This window comes from Cyprinus carpio, chromosome A3, assembly GCF_018340385.1.
Source record: "Cyprinus carpio isolate SPL01 chromosome A3, ASM1834038v1, whole genome shotgun sequence".
Lineage (NCBI taxonomy): Eukaryota > Metazoa > Chordata > Actinopteri > Cypriniformes > Cyprinidae > Cyprinus > Cyprinus carpio.
In genome coordinates, this window is record NC_056574.1 from 21,647,931 (window position 1) to 21,668,093 (window position 20,163).

At 35.5% G+C, this 20,163-nt stretch overlaps 1 protein-coding gene across 4 annotated transcripts in view; it reads left to right on the forward strand.

Annotated features, from left to right (window-relative positions):
* LOC122137377 (protein phosphatase 1 regulatory subunit 29-like) overlaps positions 1-20,163 on the forward strand; it is a 92,849-nt gene that overhangs the window by 60,041 nt on the left and 12,645 nt on the right. The window contains exon 1 of one of the 4 annotated variants that reach the window (XM_042723439.1): positions 20,060-20,119. The exons of the other annotated variants lie outside the window; for them this stretch is intronic. The gene's annotated coding sequence lies outside the window, so the exon portion shown is untranslated. Of the gene's footprint in view, positions 1-20,059; positions 20,120-20,163 lie in introns of those variants that run through there. 4 annotated transcript variants of the gene reach the window in all.

The following is a 20,163-nucleotide window of genomic DNA, read 5'->3' on the forward strand; positions in this document are numbered from 1 at the left end:
AACCAAAATGAGTAATACCGCCGCGCGTACCGCCGCCGCAGGGCCGCGGCGTTAACTTCAAGTCAGTCAAGTGTTAAAATCCTTCGCGAAACTACCGCCAGGTGGTGCAAAGGGATGGATTGCGAACTGAATGTAATTGTAAAATGAGATAAAAGGAGGAGGTAAAACAACAACAACAACATTATGATATAACATTGTAACATCTTTAAAAACCATTAAAAAATGTACAGTGAGTTAATTTCAAAATGTAGGATAGTCTTAGGCTACAGTCTACTCATCAAAAATTAAAAGAAGACCTTTACACAAAGGATATGCTTGCTATTGTTATTAAACAGTCATTAAATATAAGGCCTATATATACGGATAAAAAGCTAAATGTTTTCATTGTCGATTCATTCTTGGTTTAAAAAAAAAATCCTTCAGGTTCCATTTGCAGATAGAAATGAGAACGGTCCAGCATTTAGCAATAATTATGATTCATTCTGTTATTATTCTTGATTTTTCAAACTGCTAACACTTTGCATTTTTGAATTATGCCTTTACTGTGTGACCAAAAATTTTGTATTTTCTGTTTCAGCTGTTTGATCGCGCTGGTGCCTCGCGCACATTCATTGGAAACAGTAGCCGTTCACCGTGCCATTCGGCGCGAGCAGCGGTCCACTTTGGCATATATTTTTGTTAATTATGATTTTTAATTTTTTCCCCCCGTCGATACTGAAACACGCGTGAACTACAAAGCCTATTTTTCCTAATGAATAATAGTTAAGCTTGAAATAGGCAACATCACGAATATGGAAACGTTTGGATTTCTCCCGAATGAGAGCCCAACCTTACCTTATGGTTCGCTTTATATTATTATTCATTGTTTTGTTTGTTTGTTTATTTTTATAGCTAAGCCTATATTATTATATACTGCAATTTTTATTTATCCATTAGAATTATATATTTTGTAATTATTGTTCTGTTCTGATAAATTTGTTAAATTTAAAGGATTTGTTGTTAAGTGAAGAGAACTAAAAATATCCTGTTGGCACATTATAACATTATTAGGCCAGCCGTTATTATTTCTGAATGTAATAAAATGCAACTTATACATGACTTATATATTCTTATATATATACTTATATATTTCTTCCTCTCACAAACTTAATTTATTTTTTAGCCTGTTTTAAAAAATAAATAAATAAATAAATAAAATAACATGCAGCAAACGATTAATAGGTGATTAATCGGTTAAAATTTGTTACTGTGGGGTAATTATAATTATTATATACTTAGGAACAGAGTCTGGGCCTAATCTAGGCTATCCAGGGTTTTTTTTTTATTTTTTTTTTAATTTTCATTGCATCTGAAAATGACTTTGTGCAGCACATTCACGCTCAACCTGCCTCGCGCGTTGCTCAGTGGACTTTAAAAATGTGGACGATTTTTAAAGGAATGTTTGATTTAAAAAAAAAAATCGTTGCTGTTAGTTCATTTATTGTTACAGGAATTGTTCATTTAACATGCTTAAATTATTTATCTATGAGATTTTATAATTGTAGTATTGGATCAAGTTTTTTAATTGCTTAAATTATTTCTATGAATTAATAATATGTTATCATGTTTATTCTTGTATGAAAATAATATGTTTCATGTTTATTCTTTAGAAAATAAGTGTTTATTCTTTAAAAAATAAGGGAAAAAATAAGGGACGATCCAAATATTATTCATATTTGTTTTGCTTCACCTATTTATATAAGCTACAATTATTCTAAAAAAAAAAAAAAAAAAAAAACATAATGTAATTAATAGTGCCATCGGCCTGAGTAAATTTGACCATTATAGAATTGTGACTATAAAGGTTAGTGATTTAGGAGGTGAAAATACTGTGAAATTACAAATGTTATGGGATTTTAAAGCATAACAACTGAAGGGCTATGAAACGTTAGCCCAGTGGTTCTCAACCTTTTGCAATGGTGCAAGTGCAAGTCTTGCGGCCGCACGCATATCATTTACATATTACGTTATCAATACAAACCAACCTGATTTATAATATTATAGCCTAAATATTATGATATTTAATCGATTACATTCATTGAAATAAATTAATAATTCTACTCCCCATAAATAAAACACCTGATGCTGTCGGGAGCTGACCAATTTTGTGAAATTCGGCTCTAAAGGAGTAACAGCACAATGAAGTTGCGATTGTAAGTTGCAGTCGTTAAGACGCGCACGGGAGCATGACTTGACGCGCGACATTGCAGAAAATGTGCGTTCACAAATGTAACCTAAGTTGATCCAAATATGGAAAGCACTTTCGAATTTAATAGGTTCTTCCCATAGATGTCTTGCCACATTTCTTCAATTAAGGATGATTGCTGTGTAGTATGGGTGTTTCTATAACTTTGCCTGAACTGAAAAATTCTTCAGTTCACTTTCTGTTCTGAAAGTGATGTACGGCGCAAACCGAAAATCCAGCACTCTCCTTCACTGCTGATACTGTGACTATTCTTGTTGGTATGTGTTCATTTGCTGGCATTTCCACACTTCTTTTTACTCCCTTAAAAACAAATTTGTCAATTCTGATGCTCAATTTTACCGAACTAATGGCTGTTGATGACTATTTGAATTGAATTCTGCCAAAGTGCGCGCTTGTATGTGTTCATAAAATGCGGAATGTAGGTCTGCTCATGTCTGAAAATAATATATGAAAAACAAAATAATTTTACATATAAACATTAGGCTATAGCTTATATTTTTTTAGTACATTTTTAAATGAATGTAAAAACTAAAATGAATTGTAAAACTGAAAGTTATTTTTTTTAATTGTGTTCAGCATGGTGGGCCGCATTTGAATTCGTGACGGGCCGCGGGTTGAGAACCGCTGTGTTAGCCAATAAAGCATTTTTTTAAACAATGGCACTTAAAGTTTTGAACTAAAATATTATTTCAACCATATAGCCTGTGAATAAACAAAATGCATACTTTTCAATGAAAGAACACTGAGAGTTTGCTTCTGGTGTTTGGATTTGTACTTCAATAATGAAGTTTAGGAATAGCCAACACGGTTTTTTTTTTATTTCTCTTTCTCTCTCTCTCTCTCTCTCTCTCTCTCTTTAACTCTCTATTTAATTAACAGCATTAACTTACAATGAAATACATCTTCCTTCAGGTAGACTGAATGTTTTTCTGTCTTGCTAAATGTTGGGCTCATGATCAGTAAGTTGTATTCGCTCAAACTGATTTAGTTAAATCAAAATTTGCGGACTTTGAAGCTGGGCGCAGTTAGCGCGAGTCACGCGCGCTGTGAAGCGGGAGCAGCTGATGGAGGACTCCGCTTGGTCTTAAAGCCTTCCGCAAACGCTACGTTCACAAATAACAATGATTTTCGTAAAATAATGATTAATTATCAATTGATAATTTGTTATTATTATGGTCTTGTGAAAACAATAATATGGGCTGCGGGAAAATAATGAATAAAAAGAGTAAGGCTGCTGTGAGTGCAGGCATGTTTCAACACAGTAACATGAGAACACAGCGTTCCTCACAGCTAAAAAACAGACCGAATTCAGTTCAGCTGGAGGGGGTTGGGGTAGTTCTGTATAGCTTGTGGGGGTCGAGATAAAGGTGTGAATCTCTTGGTCTTTCATATGGACAGTGCCTTATGAGGGTATCAAACTTGCAGAACAGGTTTAGATAGGACTCGTCATTTTGGTTTTAGGGCAACTTTGAAGAAAGGTTTTGGTCCACTTCAAATGTTGACTAATGTATAGCAATATTATAACTTCAGAGGAAGTTGCCTTAACTCAATAAAATAAATAAATAAATTCACAAACGACATCCAGACCAGTCCAGACATCAGTATGATCCGTCTATGATGTTTTATAGGCTTTTTTAGATTTGGGAATACACATGCGTTACAGACATGACAAAAAAACTTTTTGGAGACATTATTATTATTATTAATTAATTTTTTATTTTTTTTTATTTTTATTTTTTTAAGCCTATTTACAATGCACAAACCAGAAGCAACAATATCTGCAGAGAAGGGTTGGCCATTCTCAAAAAAAATATCAATTTTATTTCAATTTTCGTTTTTGTGTTTTCAGAGGAAAAATCAATGTTAAGGCATCTCTCCATTACAGACCGTTCTGAAAGAAGAATTTATGCAAACGCGTATAAAATGCACTGAAAAAAAACGATTCGTTGTCTGAACAACCATTACTATAAAAGTAAATATATTAAACACAAAAAACTGAGTATTTATAACTTTTCAATGTCTACTTAACATATATAGTTCATGTAACGCAAAAATATAAGTTACAAAGTGAACTTAAATGTATGCATAAATAAAATGAAAGAAAGTAAGTCATGACAACTACTAGTACAATTATGTTAAAATTAAGTAAATCTAGCATAAAATTTTAAGTATTTGACTGTGAGCCATGTGATATGCTGTTTTCTGCAAAGGAGCCATTTTGTGAAGCACATGTGATGAGACGGGGAGAAGGGGTAAGCTAACTTTTTTTGAAAACTAAGTATGATATCAGATTTTGGCGATTTACCCTCAGGGAAAACCCTGTTGTGTGTGTGTGTGTGTGTGTGTGTTTGTGTGTGTGTGTGTTACTGGGTGAAAGAAACGCATTTCTGAAACGCAACGTGATGTAGATGCTGAAAAGAGGTAAGCTTACTTAATTTGTCTCTTAACGTATAACGTTACTCGTTTATTGCGTTTGTGATCTAAAAGGGAGATTTTAAACTGAATTTCTGAATCGCTTAGAATAATGCTTCAGTAATTAGAAACGTGTTATGAATACTTATGAAAACATTGAGTTTGTACGTGTAAACCCATTCCAGGATAAAAGCCTAATAATAAAAAAGGTCGCTCACATGTTCTCATGTTCTCTATAAGTGGCAGTCCAGGCCAGGGCGCAGGTTAATTTTGAGGTTTTGGTTTATATTATATTCTAAAATATATGCTACATGTCAATATGTATGCATGATAATTAAGTAATGGTGATCTCGATTCAGACACACGCAAACTTTTTTCTAAATGACAATGATTCCTCTGTCTAGTAAACCTTCAAAATTATGATCACAACTGTAAATTTAAACCTGCGTTCCCTCTGCCGCTGATCCGAAGAGCGCACCATTAACGGATAAGGTATATAGAAAATGTGCATAGCCCTCATTCACAAACTCTATGGGAGTCACTGTATAGTTGTGATTTTGTGTGTATGCATCATAACAAGCTGCATTTTGTTTCACTTTTCAGACCAGCCCTGTGGAACAACGTAGAGAAGTTGTAATTCTATGCTTAATTATCTGCCTCTCTGAAAATCCTGAGAATCTCATCAAGGCACAATCAGGTGAGCATCTGAAATTGATCCAAGTTACTCTCCAAACCTAAATAAACAGCTTTTATAAAGACAGTTTATTAAATTCACTTACTGTAAGTCACTTATTTTATTTTAAAATATAAATGTCTATTTCAAAATCTTATTTTTGTGTGTTATTTAATTGCAGTGTATTTTTTTGCACTAAGAAACAATCTGAAAAAAAAATAGTTGTTGTTATAAGTAAATGCGTATTTGCTTTATGTTTTTTTGTTTTATTTTTATAGGATACACATGGGAATAAGGAGGAACTGGAACTGCTCACACTTAAAATCATCAAGAAAGGTGGCTCAACAGATGATCCATTACAGACTGGGATAGTGCTGGAAGGCATAGAGGTGATGACGAGATTGGCAGGTGTTGCGAAGGCTTGTGTTTTTTCTGCTTGGCCTAATTTAAGCAATTAATCTGAGTTACCCCAAGAGCTCAATGAACAATGTTTGTCTGCAACTGTTTGATTAAATCCTAGTATTATTCTTAGGATGTTCCAAAAGTAAACCAAAAAAAAAATGTTACAAAAATTGTAAAAAAAAGTGACAAAAAAAAGTCACAAAAACAAGACCTATTGTGTCTTACAAACAAAACAAAAAGAAAAAGAAAAATGCTTTTTTTTTCTAGTTTTATTAGGAATTCTGTACAAAAATTCAAATGCTGGAATAATGTAAATCCTTTGAGAAGTGTTGCAAAGCGTTAAAAATCAAGGAATTAAACTTGTTAGAAGTGAACTTCCATTTGTCGATTTGTCACATTTTGTTGTACATTCATGATGTGTGGTTTTAGGCTTCACTGTTGCTTTGCAGCCTGTCAAAAAATAAAGAAATAAACTGAAATGCTTTATTTGATGTAATTTGCTTGTTTAATTTAAGATATTAAATGTACTGTAAGCAGACCAATAGCTAAAGATCTAAAATCAGTTAAAATGTTAAGTTGGTTCAACTCAATTTTTAGATATAAATGAGCTTAAATGTTAAGTTAACACAACTTGAAATTACTTGGTAGATTATATAATGTTGAATATTTTAAGTAAAGAAAATGCTGAGTGAACTCAAATATTTAAGTTCATATAACAAAGATTATCTTGTTTATTTTAAGTAAAATTCTTCCAAGTTGGGTTTACTTAAAAAGTGTGATGCAAAAATGGTGCATATATATTTTAAGTAAATCCAACAAAAAAACATTTTAGGCTTACTTTAAAAAACTTTAACAGAGATGTCTAGAGGCTATTTAATAGGTCTGCCTCCCATGTAAGATTTTTCTAGTTACTAGTCGTTTCATTTGTCATTATTCAACTAATCGCAGGATTATATTACATTTACATATATAATCCATAATGAGCCTTAATATATTTCGCGCTCAAGCACATGCATTAAGTTTGCCCCAAAAGCACAGGCAGAAGTAGCCCAATAATTGTAAAAAAAGGAGACATTTTAATTATTTATTAATAAACAATGTTTTCTTGTCGGCTGCAAGATGAAATTCACAGTGCTGACTCTCTCCACATGAACGCGCCTTTAAAAGAGACATACAACCTTCACAGACTACACAATGCTTTCGTTCTGAATTGATTCGTTTAAAAGACATTTCAAGCTTTCTGTAGATATATTTCTCATGTATGTGAGACACCACAATATTTAGTTAATTCATTATCAGGAAAAAATTCAAGTGATCTAGAGGGCGCCTCCCTGTCCTGCATGCGCATTAATAATTTTCGCACAAACACTTAAATATGAATAGTTATTCACATTTTGCATATGCATTACAACGTAAATTATTTTTTACATGCAATTATCCAAAATAAAATCAAACCAACAAGATTTGTAGTGAAGATAAAACAAATAAGAATAAATGCTGCGCATGCACTCAGCATCACTCGCGCCGCGCAAATCTTGCACGCAGACATTTTACACACCTGCATTTAAATGCGGCTGCAATTTTTTTTTTTTTTTACTTAAATTCTATGTAAGCAAGTAACGGCGGCTCCCTTTAAAATCACTGAAGTTGTCTATTAATGAAGCTCTTTTTTTTTTTTTTAATCATTTGCAGTTTGGTGATTATAATGAGAGAACTTGAGTTTAATCGTGTGAGGACGTTTTATTAATCCGTCCATTCTTTAGAATTTCAATGATTTAGCTAAATTGTGCAGGTTTAATTTATTCGTTTTCTTGTTTTAATCAGGCCTAAATAAATGGGAACGAAATTATACAGTGCCTCACGTTTTACTAAAAGAAAATAATTTATAAAAACAAGCAACAATTTCTTACAGACAAATATATTTTCCCAAGAAGTTGTCTGTCAAAATAAAGGACAGTTAACGAATAACAAAAATGCATGTTGTTTTATTAAGGAATTTTTAAAATATAAATTAAAATATAGGCCTAATATAGGAGAATATTGACATTTTGCATATAAATCCATGTAGCCTAGCTCACTAAAATAGGCTACCACTTTTAATGCTCTGATGCAAAGTAAACCACAGTTTCTTTTAAATAATATAACACATAATTCATATTATATAAATAATACTGCACACCTATTAAATGTGTCAAATCTAAAATATGGTGTAATACTGTGTAGCTTAGAGAAAATATAAGCACAGGCTCAGGCACAGGCTTGACATTTATCCTGCTTGAATTCGTTCTAAGAAATGCACATAACTTCATAATTACCAAACTTTCATCTGTGAATATTAAATATTTTTAACTATAGTGTTTTTTCTTTCATTTTCCATGACTGCAGCCGTCAAATGTAACACATCAGAGAGGCAAAACTGACGTCTATTTGCGAAAATGTGCTTTGATGCGCTTTGTTTGAAAACCTGTGATTAAAGCGCCGCTCAGCGGTCAAAAGCTGCAAATGCACTTTGCAGACGCCGCGCGGCGGTACGAGCGGCGGCGGTAGAAGTGACCAGTGCCCTCCACTAATATTGGCACCCTATATCTATATATATATATATATATCTATATATATATATATATATTATTATATATTATTATATATTATTATTTTTAGGTTTTAAGATCATATAAATATAAGATTATAAAAAATAGTTTCAACTCAATATTTTCATGTCTGCATATTTATTTGGTGAGTATCAAATAAATAATGCATCACTAATGACCAGCTGACTGTAAATTATCACTTACATAATGACTGTATAATTGACCGCCGTCCAGAGTAAGTGTTTTCCTGCATGGCTGCACTTGTTTAATGCTTCTCTTTTCTCTCATGTCACTCTGTGATTTATTTCTTCTCATGATAAAATATAATACATCATAAAATAATTTCAACTCGTCCATTTATTTGGAAAGTAATAAGCTTCACATCACCATGATCACCCCTGCAGGGCTATTTTGCAATAATGGGCAGATGGCTGCATGTAATCTCTGAGATATTGAATTTAAAAGGACCAAAATAACTGAATAAATCAGTCAAAACATCATTGCTCACTTGGCAAAGGTAAGTGAGTGTTTGGTTTCTGTTATGTCATGCACTTTTCCATCAGTGAATGTCATCATACATTTTCAATATGCCATTAGTTATTGTGACTCTGCTAGCAGACTATGCACAGCGCACAAATATTCACTCAAGTGAGGAGCGGCAGCATTAGGCTGCTCACGACACACTCAGTCGGATTGGAATGCATGGCAGACAGATTAGTGAGGTATTCCCTCACTGTGCGAGTGTGCCATTGGCTTGGTCCTCTGTGACAGGTAGCGGCGTGTGTGTGTGTGTGTTTGTATGTCATGGAGGCGGATAGCATGCTGGGACCCACCCTCTAATAGCCGACGATCTATCAAAGTCAAAGCACATCTCAGCTCTCCCTCTGGAACAGTGCCTTTCTGATACACCGCGGAAACGAGAATTAATAAGAGCCATCATTATCAGAGTATGCCGTGTGCTTCTAGAGGAAGAGAGTAGAGAAAGAATGGGAGAGGAGAAATGTATTAAGACATGGAAAGAATAGGAAGAGGATTCTTAAGATGTCGATGCCGATGCAGAGAGAAAGAAATAAAGGGGGTTAAAAACAGACAGAGAGAGGAAACATTCTCACCCCTTCACAACCAAATTATGTTCCAGAGACATAAAAAAAGTGACTATGCTTAATTTCTGCTGTAGAGCAGCCATAAATGATCAGTAAATTCAAGTTCAGTTTATTAGAATATTTTAATAGTTTTGATGTTCATTACAGTATACAATTGTTATGGTATTGGTGACCAGGTATTTATATTATTTTGCATACTATGCTGTTCAGGGAGAACACTAGAGGCACACGGAAACGTTTAAGAGTCTTTAATCAAGGAAACACTGGGAATAATCCACAACAGGAGCTTGAGCAACATACATAGAAAACAAGTAGACCCAACAAACACTGAATGCAAAGGTAGAGACTAAAATACTAAGGATAATTGGGGAAACACAGGTGCATAGGATCATAATCAAACTAAACAAGGACAGGAACATGACCAAATAATCAATTGATTTCTGAAGGATCATGTAAGACTTAAGTAATGAAGTAATGGCTGCTGAAAATTCAGCTCTGCATCACAAGAATAAATTCCATTTTAAATTAAGTTTAAAACAGAACACAGTTATTTTATTACTCAATATTACTGTTTTTACCGTATTTTTGAAGTAAATGCAGCCTTGGTGACTTGGTGACTTATTTAAAAAATCTTACCAACCCAAATTTTTGAACAGTAGTGTATATAATATTACTGAAATCACATATATGTATTTGGCCGCACTGCAGTAAATTGACTACGAGCTACTGAACTGACTCGAATCATGACAAATGACTGTACTTCCTCATAGCTTTCCCAATATTTCACCAGTGTAGGGGGAACCTGTCAGCAATCCCATCATGTGAGTGTATTAGTGAGTGTGCGTGTTATCTCATATTTGTGTGCTTCAGTAGACAAGAGTGGCGACTCAACCCCTTTCATTCCTCATTAGCATTCTTGGTCAGTAATCACTTAGTGAAGCAAAGGATAATGGGTGGGGGTTCTATCATCTTTCTTCTATCATTCAAACTGCCTCTCTCACTCTTTCTCTCTCTCTCTCTCTCGCCCACAATTCAATTTGTATTGCCGAAGCTGAAACAGATTAGCTGCAGACAATAGATTGAAGAGAGTGAAGTTCAGTAAATAATGAAAAAGGCAAGAAAGAACAATAATAATCATAAAGAATGATAATGGAATCTCTCTCTCTTGCAACTTCTCAGCTTCTTTCCAATTTTATTCTCTGGAACATTATATGACTTTTAAAAGATATTGCGTTTTAACCTGTCTGTCTAAATGGCCCTTCCTGCAGGAATTCAGTCAACTTTAAACAGGTGTAACTGTGCACCAGGAGAGCTGTTATTAAAATAATAGATTTTCACAGCACTTTTCAGTGAATTTAATCAGCTATGAGCCTTTGGGCTTTTTTAGGAACCAATCTGACCCAAATGGCTAAAGCCACACAGAAATCCTTATCATCAGTGCCTTTTTAGTACTTCTCATTCTGTAAATGGTCTCCTCAGTTCAAATAACAACATCATTTGAGCTCTGATAACACATTTATAAAGATTTATATGCAAAATGTAACTATTAAAATAAATTAAAAAATAAAAATAAATAATAAAATAAAAAAAAAAAAAAAATATAAAAATTAAAAAAAAAATTTTTCAAAGAAAATGAAAAAATGTGGCATTGGCAACTGACTGAAACAAGTGTAAGTAGTAACATTTCTAAAGCTAATATAAAAAGATTAAAATGACATAATTAATTATTAAAATATTTAAAAATACTGTAATAGTATATAAATAATAGTAAAATAGCACTGTAAGCAAGTTATATGCACAAAGCTGCATGTAGGTTTTTGTCACTGCTAATGCATTTTGTTAAATGTGGTGATTACTATCCAATACATTATATACTGTAGTAGGATAAATGGATGGTGCTACATCTGAGACTTCTAAGTATGTTAAAAATAAGTCTTAAAGAAAGAACAAGGCCTCTGGGAGTTGCATTATAAAGTTTAAGTCATGGTCATGTTTTCAATGCAAGTGCAAATTTACGTGAATTTTTTTTTTTTTTTTTTTAATTGCAGGATATTCACTTACAAGACAAGCCTCCCTTAAAGACAATGTGATGTATATAATTATCCATGTAGTGCTACATATGTGCAACGATTTAAAAGCATCAGCTATCATGGTGCACTGGTGCATTGCAGTACAGTAGCATGCACACTATGATCTTTTAGTCACATAAAGAGTGTCTAATGTGAGGTTTATAATGGTTTGGATGGTATTTTATGGATATGTTGGATGTTTGGTTGGCAGCACCGCATGAAGAGCAGCCAGGCTGTCCTGACAGTGACATATAGTCTCCTTTCCTGCAGCAGAGTCTCAGACAGCAAGGCAGCTGCATGTCCTAACCCTGTCATACCCCTCCACGGCTAACAAGACAAGCCAATACGACCACGCAGGTACACACAGTTAAAGATATCAGCACACAAACCCTCAGAAACACACAAGCAGATTTATGAGAAAAGCCACGTATGCTCTCGGGGAACGTACATATGCACATAGGCGGCTGCTTTCAGCTCAAGCTGTGCTGAACGGTAGACCCGAGAGTCTTCTTGTTCATCTCACGGTGTCAACTTCACATGTGGGTTTTCTGCTAACTACAGAAGTTAAAGGGATAGATTACCTGAAAATGAAAAATCTGTCATCAGTGACTTGTTCCAAACCCATTTGACTTGCTTTCTTCTGTGGAAAGCAAAAGGAGACATTTAGCAGAGTGTCCAAGATGCTTTCAACCATCAAATGTAAAGGTTGTGACACACCAAACCGAGTTAGCGACAACTAAATACTAGCATCTGGACTATAAACTTGATCACACTGCGAAGACTACAATCAACGGCCAACAAGCCTGTATGTTCTGCACTAGTATGAGTGCGAGAATAACTGTCTATATCAGCAAGTGGAAATAGCCTATATTTCTCATTCAAAAATAGAAAACCAAAACTAGGACTTATATACAAACTGTATATACAAATACAAAGCAGAGCTTACTTATAATTTTGAACATAGATAGTGTTGATCAGTTTCTTCATTTCGGCTCATGTTGTTATGAAAATATACAACTTTTGCTCAATTTCATCACTTTTGCTTTTCTTCTTGTGCCCTGGTTTACTAACGCTGAACAGCCAATCAGAGAAATCACTCTGGTGCAGATGGTGTGGAACACACCGCAAAAACTGGTGACAAGATGCTCAACCACATCTGTAGAAAAGAGCAGCTTGGACATCCTGCTAAATGTCTCTTGTGTTCAGTGGAGGAAAGTCAGTCAGTTTTGGAACAATAAACTGCATTCTATGGTGTATCTAAACTTATGGATAGTTGTAATAAAAATCGATTATCTATATGATATTTTATTTGTGATGTTTCTTAAACTATTTTCATTGCTGAAGTATTAATGTCTGTCTCTGCTCATTGCTATTTAAAAAATTTATAAAGTGGAGGGCTGCATTTCTACAATTAAGAATACTTTATCATAGTCACTGCCGGGGGTCTTTCTCACTCTTATTTGTTCAGCATTATGCTCAGCTACTCATTTTTGAATATTCAGTCAGAGCTTTGAGATATCACTGCAGTGTTGCTATAACATTGACAAAGGAAAAGCTGGAACATTAGAGTCAGTGAGAAGATGTGTTTGCCAGCATGAGCAGTCCCTCCATGTGCTGCTTGTTTTTATACAAAAAAGGCTACATTATGCACAAAATAATCTGTTATTTTAGTTATTAACAGGAAGAATTAGCTGGAATGAGCATGGTTTGATGCAGAAGAGAGATCAGTATTGACAATAAAAACGATAGTGTTCTCCATGTGAGATGGCACTGGAGCCTGTGTTACAATTCATTATAAGGGAGTGAATGTAAAAAGTACAAATAATACAAAATGTAAAACAGTATGATAGTACAATATAAATGAGCAATTGCTGTTACTGCATTCCTGGCTGGCGTGAGTCAGACACTTCTCAGAAAGCACAGATTCCTGTTACAAATAATAAATTACACTTCTATTTGATAAACCCAAGAGGAAGACGTAATAAAATAGATGGCTGGGGATCATAAATCCACTCAGTCACTGGTACTGTATTTTGATGTGCTGCATTGCTGCAAGGCAACTGTGTCTTAAACACTGAATGGATCTTTTTTGAGTAAGTGGATAAAAGGACATATAGTAGTAAAATAAACAGAATTTTATTGTAAAGTAATGCATTTAAACAATATTTTTGTTTTAAAATACGCACAAATTTAATCCTAATTGTATACCTATAATGTTGAAATTGGCTCTGTTTCTGGCCTTGTTCAGTTTACACTCCTTCAGCGTTAAACCTGAAGCATCATGCTTCTCTTAACAGTAAAGCCTGCCTTCTTTGATTGATTGCCATCTCAATAATTTTTAAGTTGACAAGCACTATTAGACTGCTGAGGCAGACCACAGATGATGATCAGGACCTGCTTTTTGAATTTTATTTTAGGTCTTTTGCCACTTTTATTGATACATACAGCAAAAAATGACGGGGTCAACTGTATCAGCAAATGATGTGTGTTAAACTTGAACCGCAGCACCCAAATTAGCACCTGACCCCTAGGCTACGACTCAGACTTTCAAGACAGAGATTTTCAGTGAAATTGGCATTAAATGTGTGCCATTATTCAGTAGTTGTAGAAAAAAAGGGTTTGTGAATTTTGAAATGTAAAAGAATTGCATACCCAGTGCATACCCAGTGGGATGAATTATGTACAGTAAGCCAAACTACTTTAGTATGAGTACTGTTTCTGGATTAAATCAGTTAATGAAAAGAGTTAAATATTGCCCTACAGACAGGAAATGCAAAGTTTAAGAGCTGAAAGCATTAGGGTGTGAAGTGCGAGTCACTGTGTGTTAGACAGTAAAGTTACAGGCAGGAGCACACAGCATGTGTCATGAAGTGTAGGTGAAGGGCAGGAATGTATGCTAAATACTCTCTGGTGTGGTTAAATGCAGGATTTGGGACATTCCTCGTCTCTCTCTCTCTCTGTGGACACCTGAGACACTGGGAACTGGGTCACACAGCTCCGTCCTTTAGTGAGGCATGATGGGACATGTAAACCTCATTTCCTTCCCTTATCCGCTCTCTTTCTCCTCTCCCGTGGGGCAGAGAGTGCTGCCCCGGTCTGATCCCTGGCGCCTGGATTCCCCTGCTAGGCCAAACCTCACCACAGAAGGGGCTGTCTCAACAGAATGGGCGGCTGTCCCATGAACAGCCCCTCACTGCGAGAGATAGGCATGGTTTAGTGCTCAGCTGCATCAGTCTGCTTGGTTAGCCAGGGATGTTGACTGCAGCCACAGATGATCAAGTGTAGAAGTGTTGCTTCATTTCAGCCAGGGGCATCATGCTTTTTTTTTTTTTTTTTTTCTCTATATTACAGATAATAAGCTGCACTGCACATTAATCCTGAAAGAGAAACATTCACCAATCAGAGGTTCATGCCAAACAAATCAAGATCAAGACATAGCAGTGACCACCCACTCCTATAACGCATCGCATAGGACGAAATTGTGTCTCTCTGCACTCTCAAATCAAACTTCTTTTATATATTTTAATTAGATTTTTTTCCAATAAATATAAAAAATATTATATGAAATATTTCATAAAATTATATTTTATTAATACTTATCAGTAGTTTTGTATTGTCAAAAATATGTCATATTTTTTCTTTCATCAAGTCATTCACAATCCTTCATGGGCTTGTAATTCATTCCCTCACAAGCATGTCTTGTAGGGGAGCGCAGGGGTTAGTTGTAACACACATTGTTTAAATATTTCCACACATCCTTGCATGGATGTACAGTACAGTATTTACTAGTTGCCATATCAACATTATATAGAGGAAAAAATTGTGCCAAAATTCACAAATCTTTTGAAGATATCACTGAACATTTATTTTACCATAGCAAAGTACATTTCTGGCTGAAGTAAATTTTTCATCTCAGTTTATAGTGTTAATTAAAAATGAGACAAATCTGCTATTATTTTAATCTCCAATCTGTCATTTAGCAGTTTTGATCTTTTTAATGCTTTGCTTCACTAGCAGAAGACACTAACCAGTTTTACATTCCAGTTGCGCAGACTAAGAATTTTGTAACACTGCTTTACAATGTGCCCCGCTATTATTAAAACTATGCTATTGTATGACATTAGCGATGTAATTTACACTAATTACATTCATGAATTTTAATGAGAAACTACGAGAAACAGGTGAATAAAGTCAAGTCAAAGTCAATCTTCAGAAATTATTATTTCAAGAAATGTAAAGCATTTTGGCTTGTTTATGTGTCTCCTGTGTGTAGAGGGAGGGGAGTGTTGTGTTCATCTCTGTGGTTTTCTGAATGTGTTTCTTCATCTATTAACCCACATTGTTTTGATGCTGTGTAGCTGTGTGCTGTGATCATGGCTGTCCTAAGCAAGGGGCACTGGTTGCAGTGTGTTCATTGTCAAATTATGTAATTATGAAACGAAGCCACATATTTGTACTAGACAAGTGTAAAATTAATGTGGAAAAAATATATATACTTTGAACCCCATGAGGATTTAAACAAACTGAGAAAGTCAAAACGTGTTTTTTTGTAATTATTTTTTATTTACTTCACGTCAAAGTTTGTAATGTAGTGATTTATGTTAGGGCTGTGGGCTTACAGCTTAAAACGTTATATGATTTTTATTAGATTTTTTTAGGAATACTCCTAGAACCAAAACTGCTGGGTGGTTACTTTTGCACTTTGATTATGAAAGATACAAATACTATATTTAAGATCCACTCTTTTGGAGAAATGAATCAGACCTTCGATTCTGATGACATTAGAAAGGCATCACTCTGCTAAACCCCCAAATTTACATGTATGTGGCATACACTTTTATCCAAAGCATTTTATGTTGTATTTAAGTTATACATTTTATCAGTTCATGTCTGGGTAGATTTAGCAGAGAGAAAGTTTCCCTTCCTTTTGAACAGCATTCATATTAAAGAATCACACACAGAATGTCCTCAACTGCAGCTTAAACAGTAAAACCTTTCGAAAACATGCCCAGGGCAGAAAAACCACTGTGTGTGGGCCAGGATTTCTAAAAGAAACTACTTATTGCTTTACAGTCACACATATATACATACAGGCGCACCAAAGCCTGGGGCCCACCCATAAACATGGTGCAGTGGACAGTACAAAATCACAATTTACAGGGATCGAGCTCTTCTAATTAGAGAAGAGAACACAGACCTCCCTGCTGGAAAGAACAGCACTGTGACTCGTCATGTTACTGTGGGAGGCCATGTGTGTATATGTTGGTATGCAAGAGCGTTTCCAGTAGTATATGTGCCACTGACAAAGCTGAAGAAAAGGGTTGTGTCTCTTTATCAGAGTGTTGCCTGTTAGCACTGTTAGCACGTTGAGTCTTGAACAGAACGCACTCCCCATGGGAAGGATGAAGCTGACTTACACAGTCTGAACCTCACTCACAGATCAGAGGCTGGGCAGCTTTTCTCACTCTCAGGCTCACTTTCTTCGCTGTTTCTCAATCTGTCCTTCACTTTTTCTCTGGGGAAGGTACAAGCATTAACTGAGAGACCCGTGGTCGCAGGGTGGCGGTCAGCATACTGAACTTGTCTTTCTCAGATTAAGGGAGCGTGGGTAAACTGTGCCACTTTTAATTAAATGCAAAGTTCACCCATAAATGATGTCATCATTTACATATACAAGTCATTCCAAACTGGTGTAACCTATTTTTTCTGTGGAATATAAAAGCTGTTTTGGTTCTCATTGACTTCAATTGTACAGACAAATATACAATGGAAGTCAACTGGAACCAAAGTTGAAAAAAAAAGTAAAAAAAAAAAAAAAAAAAGTTGTTTAGAGACCAACATTCATCAAAATATCTTCTTTATGATGACAGAATTTTAATTTTTTGAATGGACAGTCCTAAGTTGTGCTAAAGGCATGAAGATGAAATAGAGGTAAAAAGGCACAGTTAATTTTTTGACAAATAATTTAAATCATGCCATTAACAATGCTTCATGGACTGTGTAGATCTAGATACATTATTGACATTTGACAATTAAAATGTACAGTGTACACACTGACACATCTTACCCCACTCGCAAACACACAAGCACAGACTTATCACTCACACCTTATCTTTTTACTCTCCTATACATGTGCCAGTGTCATAATGACTACTAATCATCCCCATGGTCTAAACACAGTGTGTGCATGTGTATAGACAGACATCTCTAAAGCCTAGCTATAAGTACGGTGATGTTGTGTGATGCTGTTGCAGCAGCAGGTGTGTGGTACACAAACATATGCTCCCTGTGGATTTGTTAGAGGCTTGGCATGGCTCCTGCTGCAGATGTTTAGCAGTATTGGCTGAGCTCTGGCTCACCGCAGACAAACAAACCTGATGTATCAAAGCCACCTCTCACAATCTCATATCACCTTACATGCCTCACATCGATTGATTCAGACTGTCTCACATCATGTTACTCTGCCTCAAGTTGCCTCGCATTGCTTCATACCACCTTACACTACTTCTCTATACCCCTTACTTTGCTTCAAACTGCTTCTCATCACCTTGCATTGCTTCAAAAAGGCTTGTATCAAGCCACACTGCTTCGCATTGCTTTAAACTTCCTCTTATTAGTTTCACAATGTTTATATGCACAGTAAAGATATAGAAGGTTTTTGTGTAGCTGAGCTTCAGTCTGCATCTATTTGTCCAAGCATACATGACACATTTGAAATGAAATATTTTCCATATATCTCATACATACATAATACATTTTAATGTATATATTTTAAACGTTTGGGGTCTGAATTTCTTTTATGGTTTTGAAAGAACTACCTTATGCTCATCAAGGCTGCATCTGTTTGATCAAAACAGTAAAAACAGTAACATTGTGAAATTATTACAATTTATAACTGTTTTCTATTTGAATACATTTAAATGTAATTTAATGTAATTTATTCAACCTGTCTTTCAGAGCAAGTGCACAACAGCAAGGCCAACTGTAGTCCAATTAGAATTTATATAAATAAATTCTGTCTGAAACTGAGCTACAATTGCATTATCTGGGTTAGTTTTTTTTTTTTTCTGCAAAAAAACAGACAGGTAAGACTGTCTGACTGAGTACAGGACATTTAGTTACAGGACACATTATTGCTTTAGGCTGATTTAAAGTGCATGTGGACGTACATGTGGCTCACATTGCTTCACACTGTGTCAAAATTGCTCCACCTGACATTGCTTAAAACTGCTCCGTATCACCTCACACTGCTTCAGACCACCTCGCACAGCACCGCTTCATGCTGCCTCAAATCGACTTGTATCACTTCTCACCACCTCACATTGCCTCACATCACTTTACACTGCCTGACATTTCCTCCAAAATAGTGGTATGGGAAAGCATGGCCAGCCTGCTCCCTTGCATCAGTGTCAACACTGTCCCAGATACCTGTCAGTGGAGACAATGAGGCCAATGGTTATGTGCTGTCCATATAACAGCTGGTCTCAGTGCTGTTCTAGTCTGCAGCAATGAGGACGAGGCTCCATCAGAGTTACAGTGTCGTACCCTTCTCCAACCCTTAGAAGTCATCTAGAGATACTCTCCCACCAACACCACAGACCTCTTGAAGCATAAACCATTGCCAAATCTTTAAATAAGCTCTTGTTTTCTTTGCTTCTCTTCTCCTCCTCCTCACATTTCTCACCCTATATTTCTCATATACATGTTCTTTAAAACAAAAGAAATTTGCACTTGAGTCTTGGGAAAAGTTAAAACATATCTGAAACATAATGTGACTGCCAGATTGTCTGCATACAAGTATATAATGCATGTTAATATAGATGTTCTCTGGGGATTTCAGATTTAGCTTTCACCACCACACAAAGCAGAACCGTGGCAATGTGTGTTGTTCTGCGCCTACGTAGTACATATATTATCAAACGCTCTTGTGTGTTGGTATATCTCATAATATCACATGTGATCGTGGGACATATGGTCCCAAACACACCAATCTGAAATGAGACTTCTTACACTTCCATGTAGCAAACCTCCCACTCAGGCCCTGTTAGGATTTACTAAAATAATAGGTTGGCAGATGGAAAGATTAAGGGGGGAAAAGAGAAACTTAATAAACTTAAACACTGCCAATATAAAATGTATTTACCTGTACTTAAATTTAGGCCCTCTCTGTGTACACAGATGTCATTTAGATTTAGAGGAATATCATCATAACTAATTAGGTAATAGTCTTGGAGAGACATCAATTAGTAATCGGCACTCCTAACGAGAGCACTTTCCAAGTTTAGAACAGGTGCCAATCTGTCTGTTGCTCTGACGACTGTACCAAATTAATGAAAGCAGGAGAGCAAACGCTTTGTGTACAATCAGTCAATATCTCATGGTGTAAAGGTATTGAGTCACAAAATAAACAAGCGATTTCTATCCCACTGAGGTTGTTATAATTCTTCATTTATTTTAGCTTGTCTCGCTCTCACACATACAGACTGCTCTCTCATTGGGATGCATCCCCTTGCCTTAGTCCCAGCCCTAATTAAAGCTTCCTTTGGGCCTCACTATGTGGAGCACCAAACCAGATCACATCTCTGGTGGGCTAAGGAAGAAAGTGAGAGTGAGAAAGAGAGGAACAAGTAAGATAAGGTGGAGGGGCGTCGAGCTTTAGGCATGATCAGAC